Below are 19,192 nucleotides of genomic sequence, written 5' to 3'. Positions count from 1 at the left end.
CGCTTAGCCGACTTAGCCAACAAGGAACCCTTATGTTAATATTTTTTAAATTAAAAAAAATATACTTTATACTTGTTTAAACACGTTTTAATTGAAGAACCATGAATAGTCCACTCATGTCAACAAACGGCAATACTATTTAAGCTTTCACTGTGACACTTCCTGATGCCATCTTCCTCTTATCTTGTGAAAGAAAGGGTGCGTGACTATTCTGAATTTTGTTTTCACCATTCCTCTGTTTATATTTGTAGTTCTGTCACTTATGTGTTCTTGAATTCACATCAGTGATTTCTTACTGTATGGATTCATTAACAACTTGCTTTTTTCAGCTTTTGAGATTCATCATTTTCATGCTAATTCATAATGCTACATTAATTTTCACTCCTGTATAATACTCAAGTGTGTAACAATGTCACACTTTATCCATTTGCCTACCCTGTGGGTATGTTAAACTTAGCTATTTGGGCTGAGAGGGAAGGTGACCTGAGTCAACAAAATGTTAACTATTTGCTCCAGGAGAGGCCCACGCAAAAGGACTGCAGCCTAACAGTAACATATTAATTATATTAATAATAACAATATTTCACTATTATCTTTAGGAAATTCTTGCAATTCATTCTATCCAGGCAAACAGTTTGCATATCTAGAAAAACAATTATTTTATAAGGACAAGGCTTTGCTCATCTGGATACATGGTGAGCTTATCAGGACACAGGGATTAAAAAATAATAAAAAAAAAACAACTGTACCAGCCCAAAGGCAGGCAGAAAAGGGGGAGAGAAAGGATCCAAGAACAGATGGAACTAACAGAAAACTTGTAGCAAGATGGGAAATTTAAATCCCCCCATACTAGAAGTAACATTAACTGTTAATTGTCTAAGCACTGAAAGCAAAAGACAGAGATGGTCAAACAGGAGAAAAAGCAAGAACTATTTGTCATCCACAAAATACCACCTTTCAGTATAAAGAACAGGTAAGTTAAAAGTCAAAAGATGGAACAAGATGCAGTATGAAAACGCCAATCCGAAGAAAGCTAGCTAAATTAATAGGAGACAAAATTCTCTGGTGCCTTTCCGTTGTAGGGGAACAGGTGAAGAAGCCGGGAAAAAAAAAAAAAAAAAAAAAAAAAAAAACAAGGAATCGTGAGGATGGCCCCGCACAGCAAAAACGGCCTTGCAGGCCCCGTCTATACTTACCTTGAGAGGGACACAGCGGCCTCAAGCCTCGGGACCCAGACCTTCTAACAGAGCCGGACTGAAGTCTACAATTTCGACTGCGGCTGCAACTCTGCGACCTTGCCACCACCCTGTTGTCGAGCCAAAAGCTGCCTGCACGAGCGCAAGGCTATCCTGGAGCACATTCTGCACCAGCCCGGAGGAGATCGCTGGCAGCTGCAGGCCCACGAGAGCAGCGGGGAGCCAGTTGTGAGCAACAGAAAGGGCTGCCGCGCGGCCTGCGACACAGGAGCAGGTGCCGGCTTCCCTGATGGGAGGTAGCCTTCGTCCAACCCCTTCCTGCAGAAGCCCGCCTGCAGGAGCTGCCCAGATGATGCTCAACCCCCAAGCAAGGACAAGCACAACGCGTTTCCCAGCTTCAGAGTCCCGTCACTGCTCCCCCAAAGACCTCAGCCCTCGAGCCTGAGAAGCCTCCGCAGACAGCGGAGGAGTAAAGGAGGAAAACCACTGCGCATGTCAGACCTGACGTGCATGCTCCGCACGCCGCTCGATGGCTCCATGCACCACACAGGGCTCGCTGAGCTGTGAGAGCTGCGCATGCGCCGGTGGCCCGTCAGCGCTTGAGAGCCGTAGCGCGGGACGGCGTGCTCCGACGTCATGCAGAATGCAGTGGGCCTAGGGGTCACCCTGGAGCGCGGGCGGAAGCTGATTCGGAAGGACACGTGGACGCCGGGAATGAGGGGAAGCCTGCAGGCCCGCCGCCACATAGTGGTGCAATGGGTGGCACAGTGACTCCTTGGGCTCCGGAGTGAAGGTGCTGGCGCAGAAGCCGAGGCCGGCGGCCGGGGGGGCGGGCCTGAGTGGGCAGGAAAAGGAATAAACCATCTTGAATGCGGGGGGGGGGGAGGGGGGTGGTACTGTGGAACCAGATTGCGTGAGTACAGATCCTGCCTCGCTGCTAGCTGGCTTGAGTAAGTTACCTTAACCACTTTACGCCTCGCTTTGTCTGTCTTTAAACTGGGGACATTAATGGTCCTCCTCAGAGGGCCAATGGGAAGATTCAATGAGTGAATACGAGAAGTGATCAGTACTAATTCCAGTTTTTAATGGTGAATGGTCTTAATATTATACCCTTCAAAATATTGTTTGCTCTTTTCAGTAAATAGCATTTGTTTAAGTGGTTTGCTTCTACTCTCCCTGTAGTTATCCACAGTAGCTCTATAATTTATTAAATAGCTTTCAACATCTATTGTTACCCTTTAGTTTGTTGTAATGAAATACGTTGATAAAGTTCCTATTTCTGAAGTTCTTACATTACTGAAATTAATCCCATTTGTTTATATCATAATTTTATAAATGAATAGCTGGATTCAGACTTCTAATAATTTATTTGAAATAGTTGCTTCTATGTTTGTAATTGGAATTCATATTTTCTCTTGTGTGCTATCTTTACAATACTTGATAACTATGAATTAGGGATCTTTAATCTTTCTCTGTGGACTACAATTGTTTAGAATAACGTAGGAATTACATCATGTGTGAATTTAGATTAAACTCGGCAGTAAAACCACCTAAATTTGCCACCAGATTTGGCTAGGATTATTGGACTATTCAAATTATCTTTTTTTTATTTTTGAGAAAGAGAGGGAGTGAGAGGTGAGAGGAGGTGAGAGAGAGAGAGAGAGAGAGAGAGAATCTCAAGCAGGCTCCACACTGGGAGTGGATTGACGTGGCGTGCAATCCCACAATCTTTGGATCATGACTTTAACCAAATCTGAAGTCAGGAGTCCAGTGCTCAACTGACTGAGCAACCCAGGCATCCCTGGACTGTTCAAATTTTCTGTCTCCTTTTGGGTCAAATGAGGTATTTTATGTTTTGGTAACAAGTTACCTGTTTCTCTTTGGTTGTCTGTATTTATTATGGTAAGTTTGTACCAATGCTTTAATATACATCTTTAAGCTTTACTGTATTTGAAGACTGTATCTCATTATTAACCTTGTATATTCATTTTCTATGTCTGTCTGTTAGGATTGCCAGGGATTTCCCTTTTATTGTATTCTTAAAGAACAAAATGTGTATTTTGTATCATGCAACATAGAACGTGTAGCATATTACAACAAGTTAAGGAACAGTATCTTAAAAGTTCACTCTCCTTTCATGGAAAAGAGATCCATTGTGTCAGAACCTTGGTATCATCAAGGACCCAGACTTGTCTTCATGCTCGCATTCCCAACACCTGGCTTCCATCCTTATGATCCTTATTATTCACGATAACTGTTGGAGCTCTAATGATCAGAGTCACGTTTCTGGACAGCAGCAAGTAGAAGACAGGCAGATAAGAGGACCACTTTGCCGATGATTCAGCCCCCTTTCTTCACCTTCCCAGAAGTTGCTGACCATACTTTTGTGTATATATCTGCCAGAACTTCTTCATAGATTCACAGCATGATGCAAGGAGCGCTAGGAATGCAGCCTTTGTAGATTTTCATAAAAAAAAAAACAAAACAAAAACAAAGTTCTATCCCTGCATGAGAGGACAGGAATGAATATTGAGTAGAACTGGAAGTGTGTTACAGTGTCACATATACTACCAAACATTTCTGCTTGCACTTCTACTAAAACTTTTCATATCTTTGATCTGAGTTCATTTATCTTCCTCGTTTTTATTGGTTGATTTTGATACTCACCTTTTAAATCCCGAGGTCAAATAGTTTTTAGGGTTTTTGTCTTTTTAATTTTTTTTTTTTTCAACATTTATTTATTTTTGGGACAGAGAGAGACAGAGCATGAACGGGGGAAGGGCAGAGAGAGAGGGAGACACAGAATCGGAAACAGGCTCCAGGCTCTGAGCCATCAGCCCAGAGCCCGACGCGGGGCTCGAACTCGCGGACCGCGAGATCGTGACCTGGCTGAAGTCGGACGCTTAACCGACTGCGCCACCCAGGCGCCCCGTGTTTTTGTCTTTTTAAAACAATATATGAGGAACCATTTGGGAATATAAATTTGAAATCCTGTTTTCTGCTGCTTCATTTGCTAGATCCCTTACCTGTGGGTTAAATGTTCATGGAAGCGTCCACAGACAGCTGGAACTAAGAGCATTAGATTTTAGGGCTTATGTTCTTAGAACAAATATTCCCTGAGCTGGGTGGTTATGGGACATATTAAATCTCTCAAGCACACAGTCTTTCATATCATAATTTATTTAACAAATTGCCTATTGCCAGACATTTAGTGGTCTCCAATTCAAGATGCAAGCATCACTGTATTTGCCATCCTTATGACAGATCTTGTTGTGTAATTATTTCTGTAAGATTAATTTCTAGAAGGGGAATTGGGTGTAGAAAATAAAAATCTGATACCTATCAGAAAACAACTTCTCTGTTTGATTGTCATCTGTTCTCCAAAGTTTTCCATAAAATATAAAATTGCTTTCTCTCCCACGCTTCTGGTGAGAGCATAACCTGCTAACACTGGTTTAGATAGCAGTGTGGTAGCATCAGCCAAAATTTAAATAGGCATAGCCACCGGTGCAGCAAATCCTCTTCCCAGAGTCTTATTGAATTGCTTTTTTATGTACATAAATATACAGTGTATGTGGTGAATCAGAAATATAGCCTAATAAGTAAACAATCACTATGAAGATACATGCGTGTGCCTTGATTCCATTTTGTGAAATGAAACTGTATGTGTATGTCTAAGCCTTTTGTTAGGGCTCAAATACAAGGTAAAGGAATGAGAAGGATATTGAACAAAGGCCATGGTTACTTCTGAGGAGCTGGACGGCCCCCGAGAGGGAGAATGTGGTACAGAGAAAGGTCCATGTTTAAGTTGATACCCTTTTGTATTACATTTATTTTTTCACTAAGGAGGTATTTTCATTTTATTATTAGAGAAAATAAGGTACTTATTAAAATTAGAGTGCTGGTATATACTTCTCAAGTTATCAATACTGTCATTCCACGATTTATGTATATTGCTTAGATTTTTATATGACTGCTTAATTTGTATTTCAGTGTCTCACCGTCATTGTCAAGGAGTTATGTTCTTTCTCTCTTTCTACTCTACTAGGACATAAGTTGGATGCTGTCACCCCAGGTGTCATTAAAAAAAAAAAATCCAATGAAAGAAGAAGGTATGCTTTCACAGTGTCTCCACAAAAACAAACAAACAACAACAACAAAATTAGCAAACCACCCAGCACTCTTCTCATCCATACCCATAAACACACATCACCTGGTCATAATTTTTCCCATGTCCCTTCCTAAACCAGCCCTTGACCAAGGGAATTAGTATCATGACAGGCTTAAGGAAGAACCTCACCATAAAAGGAAAAAAAGCTATGGGGGGTAATGGCTATTAAATAAGACACCAGCAAGTCTGGTATCATGGTAAAAGAGATCCCTCCTCCCCCATAATAAGTGCCTTCCCCTTTTCGATCTTTTTACATTAATGATTCTAAAGTTTGGACCTCAAATCTTACAAGTGCACTTCCACCAGAAAGTCCAGTTGTCATGCGTCAGCCAGTGTGAGTTGTAGTTGTGAGCAGTTCATGCTGAAAGCACTTGTGTCTGTCAAGGGTCTAGGAAGATTCCTTCTGCTCTGCATGTATCCACATATTATGAAGTTCCAAAGGGAATTAATAGATTATCACACTTCATCTCAAAGACTATAAGATTTCATAAATCACAAAATAAATACATAGTTTTAGAAATGTATCAACAGCTTGGACCCACAGCCCTTTGCTCCCAGAAAAGGAACCATCCAAATGCAATAGTTACCATGCATTGGGCTGGATGCAGAAAGTGAATTTAGACCAATAGAACTAATTCCATTGACAAGGTTGACCAAATATTCCTTCCCCCATCGTAGGTTGGGCTTCCCACAGTCAGAGAAAACTTGACACAAACACAACTATGCCTTGAATAAGGAGACCATCCTAATTTATTCACCAAGCCAAGCAACTGGGTCATATTTCAGCAAAAAAAGTGTTAATGAGTTGCTAAAGACCAAGCATGGGCAAGTGTGAGAGTATAGAACTCCTGAGGTTCTCAGACACAAAGAGATTTTGTACCAACTCACAGGTTATTCTTCGTGGACATCACTGGGTGCTTACAAGAAAGATGGAGGATGGGGTGGTACAAAAGGCATAAATCCCTACCCATTTCCTCTTCCCCTATGGGACAAACGTAACCATAGCAACAAAAAAATGTACACCTAGCTCTGCTATTAAAGGTTACCATGGCAACAACAAAATGCACACATAGCTCAACTACCGTTAAGGGTTTCTCTTTATCTTTGGTGTTTGGCAGTTTAAATGTAATGTACCTGAGTGTGGTGTTTTCTGTAGCTCTTTGGCTTAGTGTTAATTGAAGTTCTTGGTCAATGGAGTAGTGTCTGTCATCAGGTTTGGAAGTCTTGGCTCTCTTATTTCTTGAAATATAATTTCTGTACATCTTCTCTCTTTCTGGTTTTCCAATGACACATATTTTAGACTTGTTGACAGTGTCCTACATTTTCTTTTTGTTTATTTCTGGGTTTTTTTGTTGTTTTTCTTCATTCTTCATGCTTCATGTACATTGACCTCTGCTTTGATATTTCTTCAGATTTATTAATCCTGTCTTCTGTTGTGTTCATTTTACTGTTAAATCCATTCAAAGAGTTCCTTACTTCAAATACTGTATTTTATCATTTCTAGGACATTGATTACTTTTATAGATCACAATTTTTGATTGAAATATTCAATGTTACATTCATTTTATTTTTTATACATTACCCACTTTTTTAAAGCCCTTGCCTGCCAACTTGGGATCACCTCTAGGTCTGTTTCTATTGACTATTCTATTTATAACTGGACACTTCTTACCATGTGTGGTTACTTTTTTATTGCATGCTGGACACTGTGAATGAGACTGCATATTATGTTATCTTCTCCTAAAGAGTGTTGGCTTTTGTCCTAAGCGCAGTTAAAATACCAACAGATCACTTTGTTTCTGGTGAGGCCCACTTTTAGGTTTCGTTAGGTTGGATGTACAACAGTTTTGTCCTAACGCATAATGTCTTTGCCCACATGGCATTGACTTTATGGGATCTCAACTGAATGTCCTGGTTGATCATGTACTTTAAAAATAGTAATCATAATATTCTTTCTTTATCTGGCCCCTATAAACTATAAACAGTTAAATTTTGTATTCATTATGTAAATGAATTTGAAGTATACACGATTGTTGGTAGGAGAACAATGCTGTTTAACTTGACCACTACCGTTTAATTGATAATAACCATTGCATAAGGATAAAATAAATAAATAACTCTTGACTTTAATGAGCATCTCATGTGAGACTAAAACTCAGTCTGAGGGACACCTGGGTGGTCTGTCAGTTAAGAGTCTTGTCTCTAGATTTCAGCTCAGGTTCTCATCTCACAGTTTGTGGGATTGATCTCCATGTTGGGTCGTGCACTGACAGCACAGAGTCTGCTTGAGATTCTCTCTCTCCCTGTCTTTATGCCCCTCCCTGACTCATGCAGGCACTCTCTCTCTCAAAATAAATATGTAAATTTAAAAATTTTTAAAAACTCTGAGTTCTTGGGGCGCCTGGGTGGCGCAGTCGGTTAAGCGTCCGACTTCAGCCAGGTCACGATCTCGCGGCCCGTGAGTTCGAGCCCCGCGTCAGGCTCTGGGCTGATGGCTCAGAGCCTGGAGCCTGTTTCCGATTCTGTGTCTCCCTCTCTCTCTGCCCCTCCCCCGTTCATGCTCTGTCTCTCTCTGTCCCAAAAATAAATAAAAAACGTTGAAAAAAAAAAAAAAAACTCTGAGTTCTGAAGTTAAGGCTTTAAAATTAAAACTAAACATATATTGGTTAGGAGAGTTTAGGTACGTGAAGATATAGATGTCAGCAAGTCCGAGCATTTCTTAGTTCCATGACTGAAAACATGTCCCTGACCTTCACTGCCAGACAGGTCCTGCATTAACCCCATTATCCCCACTCAAGTCTGACACCAGTGAAAGAACATGAGAATGCAAAGTGGGCCCTCGCTAGGATGGCAATGTACGTATACGAAGAATAATCAACTAAGAGCATGGGATTTAGAGCTCCAGGTTTTCCAGAAATATCTTGGGAAAAATTAAATATCTTGATTTCCTCTTTCCTGCTTTATTTTGATACTTCTGGAAACTATCTCTATAGCTTACTATCAGTTTTGTTTCCCTGAGGAATCAGAGCTGCTCAAGTAAACATGATAAATGATATTTTTTTAAATGTAGGACAAGAAAAAGGAAAATACTGGTGGTCTGTCTAGAACTAAAATTCATTTTACCTTACAGGTCTTTTAATTCCTGGCAATTATCCTTGAAGTTCAAGTTAGCCAGCAATTACTGAGTTTGGGAAACATGGAGAAGAATGATACCGATTTTTAACTTACTAGCAACTGTCTCTTTCAGTTGGGTAAGCACATATTTCACATCTTAATCATGTTGGACATCACTTGATGAATGGGATGTAGGAGACTTACTCCTAATATATGCTAAATGACAGAAGGTTGAAATCCATCAGAAGATTTACCAAGTGCTTCTTTGTATGAGATAAGAATCTGATTTGGCCCTTGGCATTCAAAAGTTTTAAGCTGTGGCAGGCAACCTGCTTAGAATATTAAATAAATGTTGATCATATACAGGGCTGAGTAAAGCAGAAGTTAAGCATTTAATTTAATAACCTAGAATAAAGAAAATGTTTGTTTTTTTGGTAGTGTTACCCTCAGTTTTTAATTGACTGCCAACCACATTCCAGACAGCAGATGACAAGGATCACGAAAACAAGGACCAGGAAACACTGTGTAGCTCACAGCACATAAAATGTTGCTTGATTAATGAATGTTTGTTGAATCAGTAACAACCTGCTTGCCTTTTCCTGTACATTATATCATTTTATCTCCAGAATTTCCCTGAAATGGATGTTTTATGCCCATTTCTTAAATGTTGAAATTGAGGCTTAAAGTAGGTAATGGACTTCCTTGGCCCAGGTACCAAAGCCGTGGGTGATCATGTGGAGCTCTCCCTACCTGTGCTGTGCTCGCTCACTCTTCTGGCTCAGCAGGATGTAGTCATTCAGGCTGAGGAGTGAGGAAGGGGTACAAGTTGGAACTGGTAAATAAAGTAAATGTACCCTCTGAGAGGTGAGGTGAGGGTTTGTGAAACTTGTTGGATTCCAGTAGTAGGAACAACAGAAAGACAAGTAACCATGGCAACTATGTGCAGAGGATGCCACTTGAGGAAGATGGGGAGGCAGAAAGGGGGCTCATTGAAGAAAACCTGAGTAGGAGATGGAGAGTGTGATATTGTGATGGACAGTAAGAAATATATTTGGTTATCAGCCTATTCCTGGCTCACAGATGTTAAAACCCTTGGAATTTCTTGTGCAGAGGGTGACAGAGGTGTCTTTCATTTTGTTACCAAGGTGACTTTTGGAATGTCCTTAGGTAACCTGAGGATGGGGAACTGGTTGCCAGGAGAACCAACCACATGATTTGAGGGTTGAAACTTTCAGGACCTGGCGCCCCGGACCTCCAAGGCGAAGAGAAGGGCCAGGGTTTGAATCAATCTCCATTGGCCAGCGATTTTAATCTGTCATGCCTATGGAATGAAGCCTCCATAAAAACCCAGCACAGCAGGGTTCACATTGCTTCCAGGGGGGTGAATACGTGGAGGTGCTGGGAGGGTGGCGCCCCTGGAAAGGGCATTGCAGCTCCCTACCCGGTTCCCACCCCTCACCCTCTGCATGTCTTCTGTCTGGCTATTCCTTATTAGCTCTATATTTTTATAATAAACCAGTAATCCAGGAAGTAAAATATTTCTCCTGAGTTCTTTGAGCCACTCTAACAAATTAATCAACTGTAGAGGCTCTTGGGAACTTCCAGTGTATAGCCAATCAGTTAGAAGTGCAAATAATAGCCTGGGCTTGCAACTGGCATGTAAATGGGGCTGGGGTGGGGGCTGGGGTGGGGGCTGGGGACAGTCTTGTAGGACTGAGCCTCTAACCTGTGGAATCTGATGCCGTCTCCAGGTAGATGGTGTCGGAATTGAGTTGATTGTAGGACAATCTGCTGGTATCCTGAGAATTGCTTGTTGGTGTGGGAAGCACCCCCCCCCCGCCCCCACCACATACACACATTGGAATTGGTACTAGAACCTATTTAGAGAGAAAGCTTAATCATCCGAGGTGTCTGGGCAGAGAGCCTTGAGGCAAAAAGTGGCATCCTGAGAACTTGCTGTGAGTCTGTGTTAAAAAAGTTACTAAGCCAGTTATGAATGGAAAATGCAGCTCTTTAAGACAGATGTGTGATTACCTAAATTTCACGGCTGCTCCCTGGTGGGCGCAACCCCAGATCTGGCCAAGTCATCTTTCCTTTGCCTTAAAAAAAAATGAAATGTGATGCCATGAGGTAGGGTCTGTATTCTTGAGACTGCCTACTATTCCCTGTTGACTCCTTAAACTGCCTCTCTATCCCTTTAACCACCCAGTCTCAGGAATGCACACAGGCCTGCTCCTTCCATATGGGCGCCCCAAACCTCAGTTCCCAAAGGAACAAAAATTAGGCCAGCATGGAATAATTTTGTATTGGCTTGTTGGTGGATTTCTTTGGGTTCATCCTTGTTTTTTAGTAACTTCTTTCAACATGGCTTATAATTATGCAACTACAGTACCTGCTAGAATCAATCAGCCTTCCAAACCCAAACACGTTCATCTTTATCCAAATGTAATTTATCTGAAATGCCATGTTGGTGTGAGAGTTATGCGTTACTACATAGGCTTCTATTTTCTTCTTAAATAATGAAATACCCTAATGGAAAATACTCCCTCTAAATAAATTTTAATGAGCACTTATTTGCCCAAATTGTTCTTTCTCTGAATGGCAAAAATTTAATATGAACTGGAATTATCAGGGGCTTTTTGTTATAATGGGCTTTGGGAATAAGTCATGCAAAGATGACTTATTTTCCTATATCTTCCAAACTGTGAGTGCTGCCTTAACAACTTCCTGTCAAATGCAAAGTGAGTGTCAGTGTCTTACCTTGTGTCTATACAGGAAAATGTCACATCAGAAATCATGCCAAGGTGTAAGATAATACAGGAGATTGAAGTGAACAAGAAACCTAATTGCTGTTGAAGGGCATATATCCCAGACTTTGCTGCTAAGAAAAAAAAAATGCTTGTGTCTGCCACATTTTTTAATTCTCTGCATTGAATAGTTTTTCTGAGGAGAGAAAGCAAATGGGAAATATTACCCTGTACCCTGGCAGGCTACAGAGCACGGGCCTCATTGTGGTCACCAAGAATTAGAGCAGGGCCAGATGTAGAACTTGGAGAAGTGCCTTCCAGAAAAGAACTCAAGCCTCAGCAAGAATTTTGAGTCAGTGGAGTGGGGAGCCAGATCTGAGGGTGCCCCCATAGACTCGAGAATGCACACCATTAATTGCTTCTCTAGACTTTTCGCTCCATCTGAAATACTGCCAAAGGGAGCCAGTGCCATTTCTGAGTCATTTTTTATAATAGAAATGACATTGAAAGGGGTCATTTGGTTCAGTTTAAATTTTTGTATTGCATACCTTCTAGAAGCTTCATAGTATCAAAAACCAAACACAAAAGGGAGTTTCCATTTTCCAGGAGCTCAGCACTGGGATGGGGAGCTCCCAGCTAAGTCAAAAACACTTTCAGTGAATGTCCATCCACTTCCTTTTTTTTTAAACCAGAAAAGTGCCAGCTCAGTAAGCACCTCCAAGGGGGCAAAAAGGCTGCAAAGTTAATGTTCCTGGGATGCTTGTTGGCTTGATGGGAGAGCACAGGCTTCAGATGCTGATGACTGCACCACCCACCTGCTGAGTGGCCTTGACAAGTTCAATGAAAACCCTAAAAACTGCTTCCTTCTCAGAAAACTGGAAAAAGAACACCCATCTTGTAAAGCAGCTGTGAGATGCTCACATATGGTAGACATTCAAGGCATGTTCTCTTGAGCGATCTCCTATCCCCTTTGGCCCTCATTGCCTATGACCCCCACAGCTAGCAGTTTTGTCCAGGAAGGGCTCTATCCACATCTGTACGAAGGATTAGAATATGTTATCTCAAAGAAGGTTTGGGAAGTGGAATTACTTCGTCTGTAGAGAAGGTAGGAAAAATATTAAATGTGATTAAGATTATTTTATAATCAGTAATGGTAATATGCTTCCTCATAATTTAGGTATCCTCATAATCCTATTAAAAAGCAGAAAAATAACATAAGACATTTAAAAGTGACAAAGCACTTTATAATTTGACTCTCAGAAAATCTGCTATTATCAGCATGAGAAGAAATTTTACTACCAATTTTAATGGTGAGGACCTGAGACTGAGGATTTCAGAGGCCCCCAGTCTTATGTTTGCAAAGTATTCTGCACTTCTTGTACCTGCACATGGATCTCCTGCAAATACTAATTCAGGATATTTTGCCTGTTGTCTGTTGTCCTGATCAGAGAGTATGACACTCCTCAAGCCTGTCCCGGTCACCGCTGAATTGCCAAGCTTCTAGCACAGAACATAGCCCAAGAAGGAATTCGGGGATTCAGAGGAAAGGTTCACAGAGCAATGTTGTAGCAGGGGGGAGAGCCATATATTAGTAATGAAAATAAATAGGCTCTTTTCAGAAGCAGGGCAGCTGACTGGTAGCATATGTTGGGAAGGTGGAGAAGGACTGTCTCCCAGGCCTAGCTCACCGCCCCTCTAGGTGCGCACAGGGGTAGATGCTGCTTGCAGGGGTGACGCAGCCTCTCCAGTAAGCTTCCGAGTCTGTATCGAGGGACTGAGTGGTCGGTTGCCTCTGCGTGGCCAAGGGTGCTCTGAACGGGAGCCTTCCCCCATGCCAAAGGGGACCTGGGACAGTGCTTGGTTTCCACCCACTCAGGAGTGCAGAGATGAGAGAAACGGGCAGTGTCTCCTTCTGGGGAAAGCGTATTTTTGAGTGCCTAACATTTACTCCTAGTTTATTCCCACGTGGTAAGATACGCACACACACAAACACACACACGCCAGCTTGTTGGGGATGTATCAGGCAGCAAGATCCCCTGTAAGGAAGAACCCTGGTAAGTGCTGGCGATGATCCCTTCTGAAGTTTCACTCCTCTGGCCTCACATTCTGGCTCTTTCCTTTATAATGAAAAGAATCCCTAAATCAATCGTTTTTCTCATCTGCAAAGTGAGTTTGTAATACTCACTTCATCACATTGTTTCGATGTCCCAAGGATTAAACAAGAACATACCGGTTAGATACCCAGTACACTCACATGCTCAGTAAATGGCAGGGATTGGCATTGTCCTTCGGTTCTGAGGGAGAGGAGGACAATAACACTGTTGCTTTTATCAGCCGTGCATTTTCTCAGCATTCAGTCACGCCTCCTTGTGTCCACACCATACCCCAGTGAGGGAGACAGACTCATCCCCGTCTCGCAGGTGAGGAGTCTGGCTCCTGAAGCTGGTGTGACTTGCCCAGAGCTACATAGTGTGTAAATGGCAGAATGTTTGATCATTCTAGAGCCAGAGTGGCCTCGCTGAAGGTGGGCTTGGCTGTTCTTTTACTCCGGGAAAGAACAATCAATACCTCTGCAGGAACACTGCTGGAGAGAATCCTGACATGAGCACAAAGTTTCTGGGAAAAAGAAATTGGCAAACCTCCCTGTCAACAATCAGAAGGTGATCAGCAGAGAAAGGTACTCTGAGAGAGCACTGTTCTTTAATCTTCTTTGAAACAAAGCTGATTTCCCTAGACAAATGGATCGCTAAATTCATATAATTATCTGTGCGTATACTCCTGTCATCTTCAGTATTTGTAGACAGTACGTTTTATTTTTTTAAGTAAAGGAAAAACAAATGCCATTATTCATATGTTCACAGGTGGAAAAATCTCTCTCTCCTTGCTTTTCCCATGCAGTTATCAGCACATGTTATGATGAATTCAGGGAGTTGGTCAACAAATGTATCCATGAAAAAACCAGGAAAAGAAATTTTGACTGCTTCTTGCTGCTTGTTACTGTGAAAGATAATCGATTGCTTCCTGATTCTTAGGAAAAGGAAACAAAAGTTCACTCCCTCAACGGAAGAGGAACCCATCGTTCTAGCCAAATGTACCTGATGAACGGGAACATGAAGTCATGGGGCAGACACGCATCAGCATCGCTGGTCCCCTGCCTTCACACGTACCACCTAGACAACCATCTCCTCTTCTCAGGGCCCATCTAGGTCCTACATCCCCAAAGAGGGGAAAGCTAAGCCTTCCCTTGGGATTGCTCAGGTGTGTGTTGGGGTGGAGGGAACCAAGCATGAGCTGGCCACGTGGCAGCGTCCTAGGTTTCATGTAACCATGCCTGCCCATCACAGACCGGGCTGAGAATTCACATTTATTCACCTGTGTTCTACTTATTGTATTGTATCCCTTTCCACACACCCTTCCAAGCCCCAAGCTGGTAAACACCCTTCTTCCAAACCCACGGAAGTCTTCGACACGCTTCCGGCTATATTTGGAGCTGTCCAGCAGGCCAAAGCAAGTTTTTGTATATTTTGAGAAATTAACCTATTGGAATCCTCAGTCCTGGGAATCCAGCAGGAGTCAGAGTAGCTGATCGAAGCTTTCCATCCATAGAGACCTGGGGAACTGGGTCCAGCCTCAGCTAGGTCATTAGGCCAGTGAGAAAGGACTTGTATAAAGCAATTCTGGCAGCCCAGGAAAATGACTAGAAACCGCAATCTACCCACAGGCCTCAATGAAGCAAAGGGCAAAACTAGGTTAAAAAACAAATCATACGGTGCAATCTCGCTAAAACTGCAAACTGTATACATGTCATATTCATATTTTTGAAAAATATCAGAAGGAAACATCAGAATTCAACATTTTGAGCCTTTCTTTCCCCGCCTTCTAGGAATACAGGTGATTTTTATTTACTTGTGTTTTGATGCAGACCTATTTTTCCCCACATTTTCTCCATTAATCATGTACTATTGTCGTAATCAGAAAAAAAGCTACAATTTAAAAAAACTACAAGTGACCCACACCAGCCTATGACTTGGAAGAGTGCTACTAATGGAGCCAAGCGAGTCCAGTGAGAACAGTCATTCTCCAAGCCCTCCTATGCCCTTCAAATGGCCTCCCTGTACCCAAAAGAATGAAGCTTTAAAAGTGTGCATCATCAAACGCGGAGTCATTAGACAACTGAGTCTGCCTTTGTAGAGCGTAGAATAAGTGTTCTGAACAGGAAGGACTCAGAGGCGGCTTTCTCTTCCCCGTAGTCCATTCCTCACCCTCACAGAGCAGGGCACTTATCCTTCTGACCACCTCCATCCTCACCTGGAAAACCAGGGAGCAGTAAGCCACACACCAGAGGCGATAGCACGGGAATGAGGACTTGGAGAAGTCGCTGGGCCAGACACCAGTGGGTCTGATGCAGGACAAAGGTCAGGGACACACCGCGGAGGAGGCAGCTCTGCACCCACAGATGGGAGCGCCGTGCATGGGGGCTCCGATCCCAGCTCTGCAACCATGCAGCCTGCAATCTTTGGGCAAGTTATTTGGTCTCCCTTGGCCTCATGTTCCTCATCTGTATGGGAGTCTTCTCTTTTGTCTCCCAAGAAACCGTTGTTGAAGTTTCACAGAACATTGGCTTCCTCCCAGAACAGGATTAGGAAAAAAAAATGGCAACTGTGAATCTGAACAGAAACAATGTCCTAGCTTGGGAAACATGGAATGGAAATAAAGTGTGTTTCCCTTTTGCTTAAAATGAAAGAAAACCAAAACACCCCACCCTCACACATACCCCAGATACAATTGTATAATCATACAATAATTGTTCAGTTACTTCGATGTTGCAAAGCAAAGCCAGGATGCCAGAATTTTCTAAGCATACATTGTCCAATATGGTAGCCACTGACCACATGTGGCTGTTGGAGGGTGGCCAGTCCCAGCTGAGATGTGCTGTCAGCGTAAACTACACCCTGGATTTCAAAGATTTAGTGTGAAAAGAAGGTCACATATCTCATTCATTTTTTTCATTGATTATATGTTTGCCTGATAATATTTTGTATATAATGAATCAAAATATATTATTAAAAGTAATTTCACCTGTTAATTTTTACCTGTAGTGTGCCTTACTAAAAAGTTTAAAATTACTTACGTGGTTGGCATTATATTTCTTGTAGGCAGTGCTGATCTAGGAGAAAGATATTCTTTCTGGGAATAGGCTCTACCTGCCCTTTCTTCAGGTGCCTTGTGACATGATGACAGAACTATGTGAAGCATGTTGCACACAGGGAAGATGGAAGGGCTGAAGATATTTATTCCACCACCACCCCCAAGCCCTCATTGGGTTATCATGGCTTCTTGTGAGCCACTGGGTCTTTCTCCTTCTTCCCTTTCCCCCCCTTCCTCTTCTTTCTTTCTCTTCCCTCTTACTTATTGTAAAATCATCTATGCCAAAGTGCCCGCTATTCCTGAGCTCTAATAGGAGTGAGGTGTCGGTCAGATAATTAGCTCCTGTTATACTTCACTCATCATTAGCACCTGATTTACTGGGAAAGCTTTACTCCAGGTAAAATCATTACCTGCCAGAATGATGTGTCTTGTAGAGACAGGCTTTGCCTGCCCAGAATACTTCCAGAGTTCTTTGAGTAATATTATTTTGGTTTTTCTTTGCAAAACTGATCAACATCTTTCGTTGTATCAATCACAGTGCCCTGTACTCTTCCCCTCCCCACTGGACATTCAGGATAATTCAACTCCCTTTCCCAGGACTTGAGTCTCAAGAAGAATGACCTATCATGGGAGTGGAGGTAGATCTAAGCCATTTGTATATCAGTCTCCACAGAGACTGACTGATCACTCCTGCTACGGGGTTCTTAGACCTACCTTGATACTGTGCTGATTGATTTTCAATTCTTCTTTCAATCTGATGAGCTACCCAATAAGACTTGAAATAACTTCTGCATTTAAGCTGCGCAGAATCATTTTCCATTCCTTGCAGCCACAGCCCTCTATGTTGTTATTCTAATTCAGCAAAACAGTGAAATGCTGCAAAAAGTATTTAAGAACCTTTATCCCTGGCTGCAAATATTAATAGGATGGAATAAAGAGGTAAATTGGTTGAAACACAGCCATCTGCTTTGTCTTCGTACAAAACCACCATTGTGCTGCTCCTTGGCTGGCTCCTTTGATCATGAAGCTGATTCCCACCAGTTCTTGCAGACCTCACCTTCATGCTGGGGGCTGCTGAGCTCTGGGAAATGGGAGTTGAAAGGAATGAGAAGGCCTGGATCTCCCCGATCCCTTCACTTTTTAAACACTACTATCGTCAGTTCTCGCTCAAGCTGTCCCCTGTGAAACCATTTTGAAGTTGGGCCGAAAGCTACACATCTCCAAATGTTCTTTAAATACCTGCTAGATTTTAACCGCTGAGGAGCAACTATTTCCTCATGACCTGCATGTGCGACTTCAACTATGTTTGTCATTCAGGTAGAGTACTGGTGGCTTCATCTACTTAACCAAGGTAAAGGAATGCTTCCTTTCTTCCCAAAGTGTACCCAATTGTCCTCTTATTTGGGGGTTTTAAAGACTTGGTCATGGTCTTTCCTTAATTCTAATAGTCACCCAGTGCAAATCTCTGGAGCATTTTACGATGGGAAGAGGAGAAACTTCATGTAAGTTTTGCAGCTGTGAGCCGTGGATTTGCCATTACTAAAATACCTTGCATTTGCAAAATAAGTTATCAAGAAATTGTTTCTTCATGAACCCTATACCTGTATTTTCCATGTTTTTTAGAAAGGTTGGTGCCAGCTAGGGAAGAAGGGTTTAGGGGTAAATATAACTCCTTTGATGTGCATAACGAAGAGACTGACATAATGTTCTTTTACCAGAATTGTTTATCAGTTGCATACTAAGTTTCAAGCACTAAACTAGGGTTTTTCATTTATTATTTGACTTGTTTTTCGCAGCAACACTAAAAGATACCATTATCCCAGTTTTAAAAACAAGAATGCTGAAAACTAAGTAGGTGCTCTAACTACAGTCACCCAGCTAAGAAGTGGCAGATCAAGATTTCGAAGACCAGCAATGTCTGACTTCAAACCATAGTTAATTCCATCAGATCTTCCTGTTTCTTTTTTTGCTTTTGTTTTATGTTTATTCTGAGAGGGACAGTGTGCGCATGTGAGTGGGGGAGGGGCAGAGAAAGAGAGAGTCTCAAGCAGGCTCCGCGCTGTCGGCGCAGAGCCCGACATGGGCTCAAAGTCACGAACTGTGAGATCATGACCTGAGCCAAAACCAAGAGTCAGATGTTTAACCACCTGAGCCACCCAGGCTCCCCACATCTTCCCGTTTCTTTGCTGTTGTTTTTGCCATTTAATAAAATGCAGTTTAGTTAAAAAATAAAGCTGTTTAACCAAACATAACTTTGTTTTTAGGTTAACCCTTAAATAACATGAAACAAGAGTTAAAGAGACAGACCCTTCCTCAAGGAGACGTGCATTAAATCAACAAGTGGTATGTCAGGTACTACTTCTTAAAATTTAACTCCAGTTCTCAACTCATCAGAATAAAGTGTCTGGTGTTAGGAAGCCATTGTCCTCTATGGCACAGACACCACAGACTTGGCATATTCTGCCTGGTCCTGCTCTGTGGAGTTTCTCCATCCAGGGACACTGTCCCCTTCAGGCATTCTGTCAGTCATCAGCTGCCTTCCTTCCAAGTACGATCTGAACATAACTTTGCTGCTAGGTCTGTCCTGCCGTGTTTCTCCCTGAGCTAAGCTAAAGTTGAAAGAACCTTCCTCCTTCTATAGGTTACCGCCATCCCCAAACCTTCAATCCAAGTTTCTAAACTTCTCATGACCAGATGCTATCCTTCTAAGTAAATTATTTTGGCAACTACGTAACCTTATTATTCTCTGACTCTCCAACCAGGATAAACCCACTTCTCAGAGGAGTGGCACAAACTCATGATTTTTTTACCAAATA

At 42.2% G+C, this 19,192-nt stretch overlaps 1 protein-coding gene across 7 annotated transcripts in view; it reads left to right on the top strand.

Moving 5' to 3' along the window:
* Window positions 1-2,093: 2,093 nt before the first annotated feature.
* The window catches only part of LOC125153213 (metalloproteinase inhibitor 1-like), a 37,560-nt gene continuing 20,461 nt past the window's right edge, over window positions 2,094-19,192 (top strand). For 2 of the 7 annotated variants that reach the window (XM_047836122.1, XM_047836121.1), the window contains exons 1-4: window positions 6,471-6,580; window positions 8,130-8,222; window positions 8,498-8,618; window positions 18,641-18,728. The gene's annotated coding sequence lies outside the window, so the exon portion shown is untranslated. Of the gene's footprint in view, window positions 2,147-6,470; window positions 6,581-8,129; window positions 8,223-8,497; window positions 8,619-9,455; window positions 9,520-18,640; window positions 18,729-19,192 lie in introns of those variants that run through there. The other 5 variants (XM_047836124.1, XM_047836126.1, XM_047836125.1 and 2 more) reach the window with 5 other exon arrangements.

This window comes from Prionailurus viverrinus, chromosome E2 (genome assembly GCF_022837055.1).
Source record: "Prionailurus viverrinus isolate Anna chromosome E2, UM_Priviv_1.0, whole genome shotgun sequence".
Classification (NCBI taxonomy): Eukaryota; Metazoa; Chordata; class Mammalia; order Carnivora; family Felidae; genus Prionailurus; species Prionailurus viverrinus.
The sequence above is the reverse complement of the archived record's forward strand: the minus strand, read 5'-3'. Positions and strand labels throughout refer to the sequence as shown.